Below are 6,000 nucleotides of genomic sequence, written 5' to 3'. Positions count from 1 at the left end.
AAAAAACTTCCCCTATTTCTGAAATGTTGTTCAGGTACAGTACGATCAAAGACCTTGACAGAATGTTGATTTTTTAGATTGTATCTCAGGTAAACAACTCCATTAATGGAATCGATTTACAAAATTGGAAGGGACTGATCCTTAAAAGGTATAGCATTCTGACTAAGTTACTTCTGATTATGCAAGAAGGATGGTTTTAGGTTTCTATAATTAAAAATTAGCATTTTAATTTCAAAATCATTTAAGTAAAAGATAGCTTTTTAAATAAAATTTTTTCAGAGAATAGTTTTTATATAACTTTTGTTGGCGTGTATTCTTTTGTACTTACATAGAAAATCAATAAAACATTTTTTCTCACAACAGTAAATTTTCATTCACTGAAATTTCTTTTCTATAAAATATGATTGAATCTACCAACCACTAGATCTGACTTTTAATGAATTACATAACACAGTAACAGTTATTTAAATGATACATTTTCTTTTTATTGATTCACATAAATTACTCAGGAGGAGCTGGTATACTAATATTAATCTCTGCATACTGTTCCAATGCGCAGGAGGTGAGCCTGGGAGGACTCCCTCTGGGCTTTTCTGTCTCAATTTGAGCCCGTGGGTTGTGTCCTTCCCTTCCCGGCAGTGCCTGGTGCCACACCTGCACAGGGACCTGGGCTTCGCAGGTCCCTCTGGGTTCAAACAACAGCATCCCAAGCTCTGTGCAGGGCTCAGGGTGTGGGCACAACCTGTCAGCTGTTCTTGTGGAGTAAGATGCAAAATATGCATGACTGAGAGAAAAAAATAATTTAAATAAATTTCATGTGTATTTATTCAACCTGGGCTCATGTTCACATCTTTTTTTTACCTCTAAAATTTATTCCACCCTCAGTCTGACTTCCTGGTCCTGTATGTATCATACAAATAGTATTTGTCTAATGGTTATCATAGTTAAAAGGGTTGGACAAAAGTACATTTACATCTGTGAGTACACAAAACAGTTATTTTATTGCTTATTAAGTATTGCACTCTTTGTATTACAGCTGTAAACCTACTTTTGCTCACCCTTCGTGGTTATGTTGAGTTCACAGAAACTAAAAAATCTAGCCTGAATGGCTTGACTAATTCCTACCACTGCACTCTCATCTTGGCCAGCTTGGGGTTTTTAGAAAAATAACTCACTTCCTGGAAAGGGCCATGAGGAAGATGAAGCCAGTAGGAAAACAGCAAACCAAACAAAGCTCTCTATACCATGGGGCCTGTTCACGCCTGTCATTTAAACTGAAGTCGTGCTGTGTATTGGTGACAAGGTCTTTAGACATTTCACGTTTTTAACGGTTTTAGGTGGCTTGTTTCCATAAGAGCGTTTAATTTCGATAAATTAATTTAAATGTTTTGGGGAGGAAGGTTGCTGACGTGAGGTTAGTCCAAAGAGAGGAAGAACAAGACCGAAACCCTAATCCGTTCACTGGTCTCACTTTCTGCTCCCAGCAGATACCTGGCTGTGACGCAGCCACGTGCTTTAACAGTGAGAGTCCCGTGTGCCTCTTTCCAGTCCTGGCCAACCCATTCCATTGCGTGAGATACGGGACTAGTAACAAGATATTGGACTAAGGCTTCGTGAAATATTTTACTCCCAGCTGCAAGCAAATGTCCCACATCCTGTGCCATACAATCTAGTTTTTAAGAATGCTCTTTTAAAAAAAAATTTACCAGTAAGGACTCTGAAATAATTTTGCTCCGCCGAAGCTCACAGCATTCGGTGAGAGCGCTCCTCGCCTGCCCCCTGACGTCACAGCTGCAGCCGGGATGGGCAGCAGTGGAGCGAGTGATGCCCCTGACGCTGCAGCCCAGGCTGAGCAGTGAGCAATGCGGCCCCAGAAACTGTCCTGGGCAGCCTGCGCGCAGCTCGGGGACACGTGGTGGCAGCCGGCCAGAGCATCTGCGCTCATTTTCCACTGAGTCACTGATCGCTCCTGAACTCACCCCTGCTCCCCAAAATCTTTCATTTCAAAATAAGTCATTTATTTAGGAGCATTCTTGGAGTAACATAAATAGAAATCCAAAGGATAAAAATAATAGATAATATGGTATGGTAATTCTCAGCCTCCTCATTCCTCTCTGGCTGTTCTCCACCGCTTTGACCTTTTCTTTCCTCCATCTGTGCTGGGCAATGCGCATGTGTCCAGCGGACTGCCCTGCGCGCCTTCCCAGGCCCACTCGCCCTCCCACGCCCACTAGCTGACGGTCTGCCAGGCTCCGGACACAGCCCCCACTCCGGTGGGTGCCCTAGCTTCCCTGGCTCGGGGGCTCAACCTCCAGAGATGCCCGGTCCTCTTGGGATCTGCTCCCGGCATTATTTAGCAGCTATGCCAACACGTACATTGCCTTGTTGAATAGAGACTATCAGAGTTAAGAGTGAAATTCCAAACAAAATGGAAGTGAAATTCTGAATGATGTCCATCACAAAGGACAGAAAACCTTGTGCTTGCTCTCCTGGCGACTCCTAAGACTCTGACAGCCGGTGCCTCTGTTTCCCGGAGCCCCCTGGGGAACGTGCCTGCCGCTGCCACGCGTCCTCCAGGGCTTATTCAATTTCTGTTGCAAGAGTGGAATGAAAGCTCCTCGTGACTGGAAACTCCCTTGTTCATCACCGTTGCTTGGCGCATAGTATGTACTCAGCATATGTTTTTATAGTTGAATAGAGGTTGTGTGTACGGAGAAACGTACAGGTTAATTTAGATTAAGATGGTCACTTGAAGTATAAATAAATTTTTCATGAACCTCTGAGGTGAAAGAATAAACAAGAATTGTTTCGTTATATGTACTAAGCTGGCACCAGAACACAAACACTCTATAACCTGCTGATGCTCCCCTGAGGCCCTGGCTGAACAGCTCAGTTGGTTGGGGCACTGGCCCACTGCCCAGAGGTTGAGGGTCCGATCCCCACTCAGCTCATGTGTAAGAATCACCCAATGAATGCATCAATGTGTGGAACAACAGACTGATGTTTCTCTCACCCTCCTCCTCTCCTCTCCCTTCCTCTCTTTCTAAAATTCAGTAAATGAAAAAATTTTTTAATTCTCCACTGAGAGCCAGGTGCATCCAAGTGCCTGTTTTCAGTACAGGAGCCTGCAGATATCACAGGCTTGATTGCTCATCTGCCGATCTCTTCCCATCAAGTGATTGAGATGAAATGTGCCCTCACCTGCATTGCTTTCTGATTTGAGAGCTTTTAAAAATGCATTCTTAATTTTTAAATGAAAAGTATGAAATGACCTATTTTCTTAAAAATAATTTGTATTTTTAGTAACATTCAAAATTTGAAAAAAAATTTAAAGCACAAAAGATAAGTAAAGGAGCTCAGGGGATTCCCCACTTGGGGAGCTCTATTCAAGAATGGGACCTGGTTGTGACCTGGTAGTTTTATTTACTTGCAGCAGATAAAGCTGATGGGATTAGCACCCAAAGCTCTGTCTCCTCCTGATGGAGGCTTATCCATTGCTGACCTGCACTGTTTGGTCACTTACAACTTGATTTCTTCTTTGCAGTTGCCTACATTTACTGGGTTGAGTTCTTGTGAAGCTCATCCTGTTAACAGCTTGACAAGATGGTCTACAAAATACTGAGCTACATTTTAACATTGAGCAACAGTAGTGATTGTTTTTTTAGTTGTATTTTATTGTTTATGCTATTATGATTGTCTCAATTTTTCCCTCTTTTCCCCTTCCACCTGGCCCTCCCCCTCTCCCTCAGGCAGCCCCCACACTGGTGGTTGTGTCCATGGGTCATGAGTGTGGCCTCCCAGATCTTGAGTCTCTTGCCCTACCCAACAGGTACACAAATAATAAGGCTTCTCACCCCAGAGGGTCCATGTTCCCTATTCAGAAGAATACATTCTCTCTAATTTATTGTATTTCTCTCAGAAATACATACATTGATTTTTACATACATTTACACTGTGTAGCATTTATCCACATGTATTAAAACCTGTATTTACATATAATACAAATGGAACTTTGAAATAACCCGCATCTAGTATTTCACAGCTTATACAAGGCAGGAATGGCTGGGGCTTGGCTGTCCGGGCTGGGAGGTCTGCTGGGAGGCCACCCTGGGCCGCTCCGCCATGTGCGTCCAAGCTCGCGTGCTGGTTGCAGGGTCTCCTTCCTGTTGGTGGCTTCTGGAGGCCCCCCTCTGCTCCTTGTGCCATCCACCTCTCTGCAGAGGCAGCAGAGAAAATCTGACAGAGCTCAATCTTCTGTCATTCTTTTTTCTATCCTCACCTGAGAACATGCTTCATTGATTACCTCCCGTATGCGGCCCGACCCAGGATGAACCTGCCTCTTGTGGTGTATGACACCATGCTCCTAACAACTGAGCCATCAAGCCAGGGCACGCTCTCCTGTAATTCTGATCACAGAAGTTCCATCCCCCCCAACTCGGAAGCATTTCACTGACATGAAGCAGGTTACTTACGGGAAGGGTTTACACATATCCACAAACACCAGGAAGTGTTGGAAATCATCCTAGAAATGGCTTAATAAACTCTGGCATCAAAATTCTCATATCACTTTCATATGCCAAACATTAAACACCCACACCAAAAGTTTTTAACAGTTCAAACCTATCACAGAATCTTCTCCAAGTACAAACACTCACCTTCAGAAACATGCTCGGGTACTTGTTAAGGAGAACTCCAGGAACACAATCCCTCTTGGTCTGTGGACACGTGAAACTAAAAAGACAAGCTATGTCCTGTCCAACACCTGCTGGTGGATGCAGCATAGGGCAGCTCATGCTGCAGACGTTCCGATTCGAAAAGGGGAAACAGAGGTGAAACGTCCGCACAAGGTTGCACTGCAGCTGGGCACACGGTAGAAGTCCCTTCATGAGGCTTCAAGACTTCAGAATAATTCTTTGTACCTTTTGTGGGGGGAGGGGAGCATCGATTCATGCATCTAGTTTAGAACTCCTCCCCCACACCCCAAGAGTATTTCAAAGGTCTTAACTGCCATTCTGCATCTACAACATTTCAAAATCCAAATCATCCCTGGCTGGCATAGCTCAGTGGATGGAGCGTAGGCCTACGAATCAATCAAGGATCGAGGTTCGATTCCCAGTCAGGGCACATGCCTGGCTTGCAGGCCAGTTCCCAGCAGGGGATGCATGAGAAGCAACCATACATTGATATTTCTCTCCCTTTCTCTTCCTTTCTCCTTCTCTTCTAAAGATAAATCAATAAAATCTTTTAAAAAATCTAAACTATCTTTGCTAGCAAATCGAGAAGGAAAAATTTAACTACTAGTGACTGGCTTTCTGGCTCTGGATGGCCACCTCTGAGAATACATCCCGAGAGTCAAGACAGTTTATGGTTCACACGTCTTGCAGAGAACAAAGGTAGTGACAGATTTTATTTCCATCTGTGGCAGTCGGAGAAATGACAGTCACCCATCAGCCACCTTTGTCTTGAATTCTCTTACTGATACACATCTGTCCCAGACTAGCTGAGTATATAACAGAGAAACACCAGTGCGGAAACACTGCCTTTTACAAAGACTGGTAGATGGGCTGAAGTGCAGGCAGTGGGTTTTCTCTGGGAGTATTTCACGGCTGGTGGCACAGTCTGGAGCCTGACCCTGCATCCCTGAGCTCGGCCCCCTGCCTGTTCTGGGAGAAGAACCTGCTCCAGCCCTGTGGTGCTTTCTGAAGCAGTCTCCGGCGGGGAGGCCGACAGCGTCTTCATTTTCAGTTCTCTTTCTTGCTCTAGTTCCAACTGCCAGTGGTTTTGTTGACAGGATTTTCTAAAACATGTATGGGCCTTTTGTGAATTTCGTTGGAATTCACTCCTTCAGACAAAAGCCACACCCACAAATGTCTCTCGGACAAACCGTTTCCTACAGTGGCTTCTGCAGATGTGGCAGGGGGACAATGCTCTTGAGCAGCGATTTTCAGCCTTTGTCATCTCTAGGCACTCGTAGACTAATGACTAGAATTCTGCAGCACA

Source organism: Sturnira hondurensis, unplaced genomic scaffold (assembly GCF_014824575.4).
Source record: "Sturnira hondurensis isolate 20B ecotype Veracruz unplaced genomic scaffold, ASM1482457v3 Scaffold0024431, whole genome shotgun sequence".
NCBI lineage: Eukaryota > Metazoa > Chordata > Mammalia > Chiroptera > Phyllostomidae > Sturnira > Sturnira hondurensis.
The sequence above is the reverse complement of the archived record's forward strand: the minus strand, read 5'-3'. Positions refer to the sequence as shown.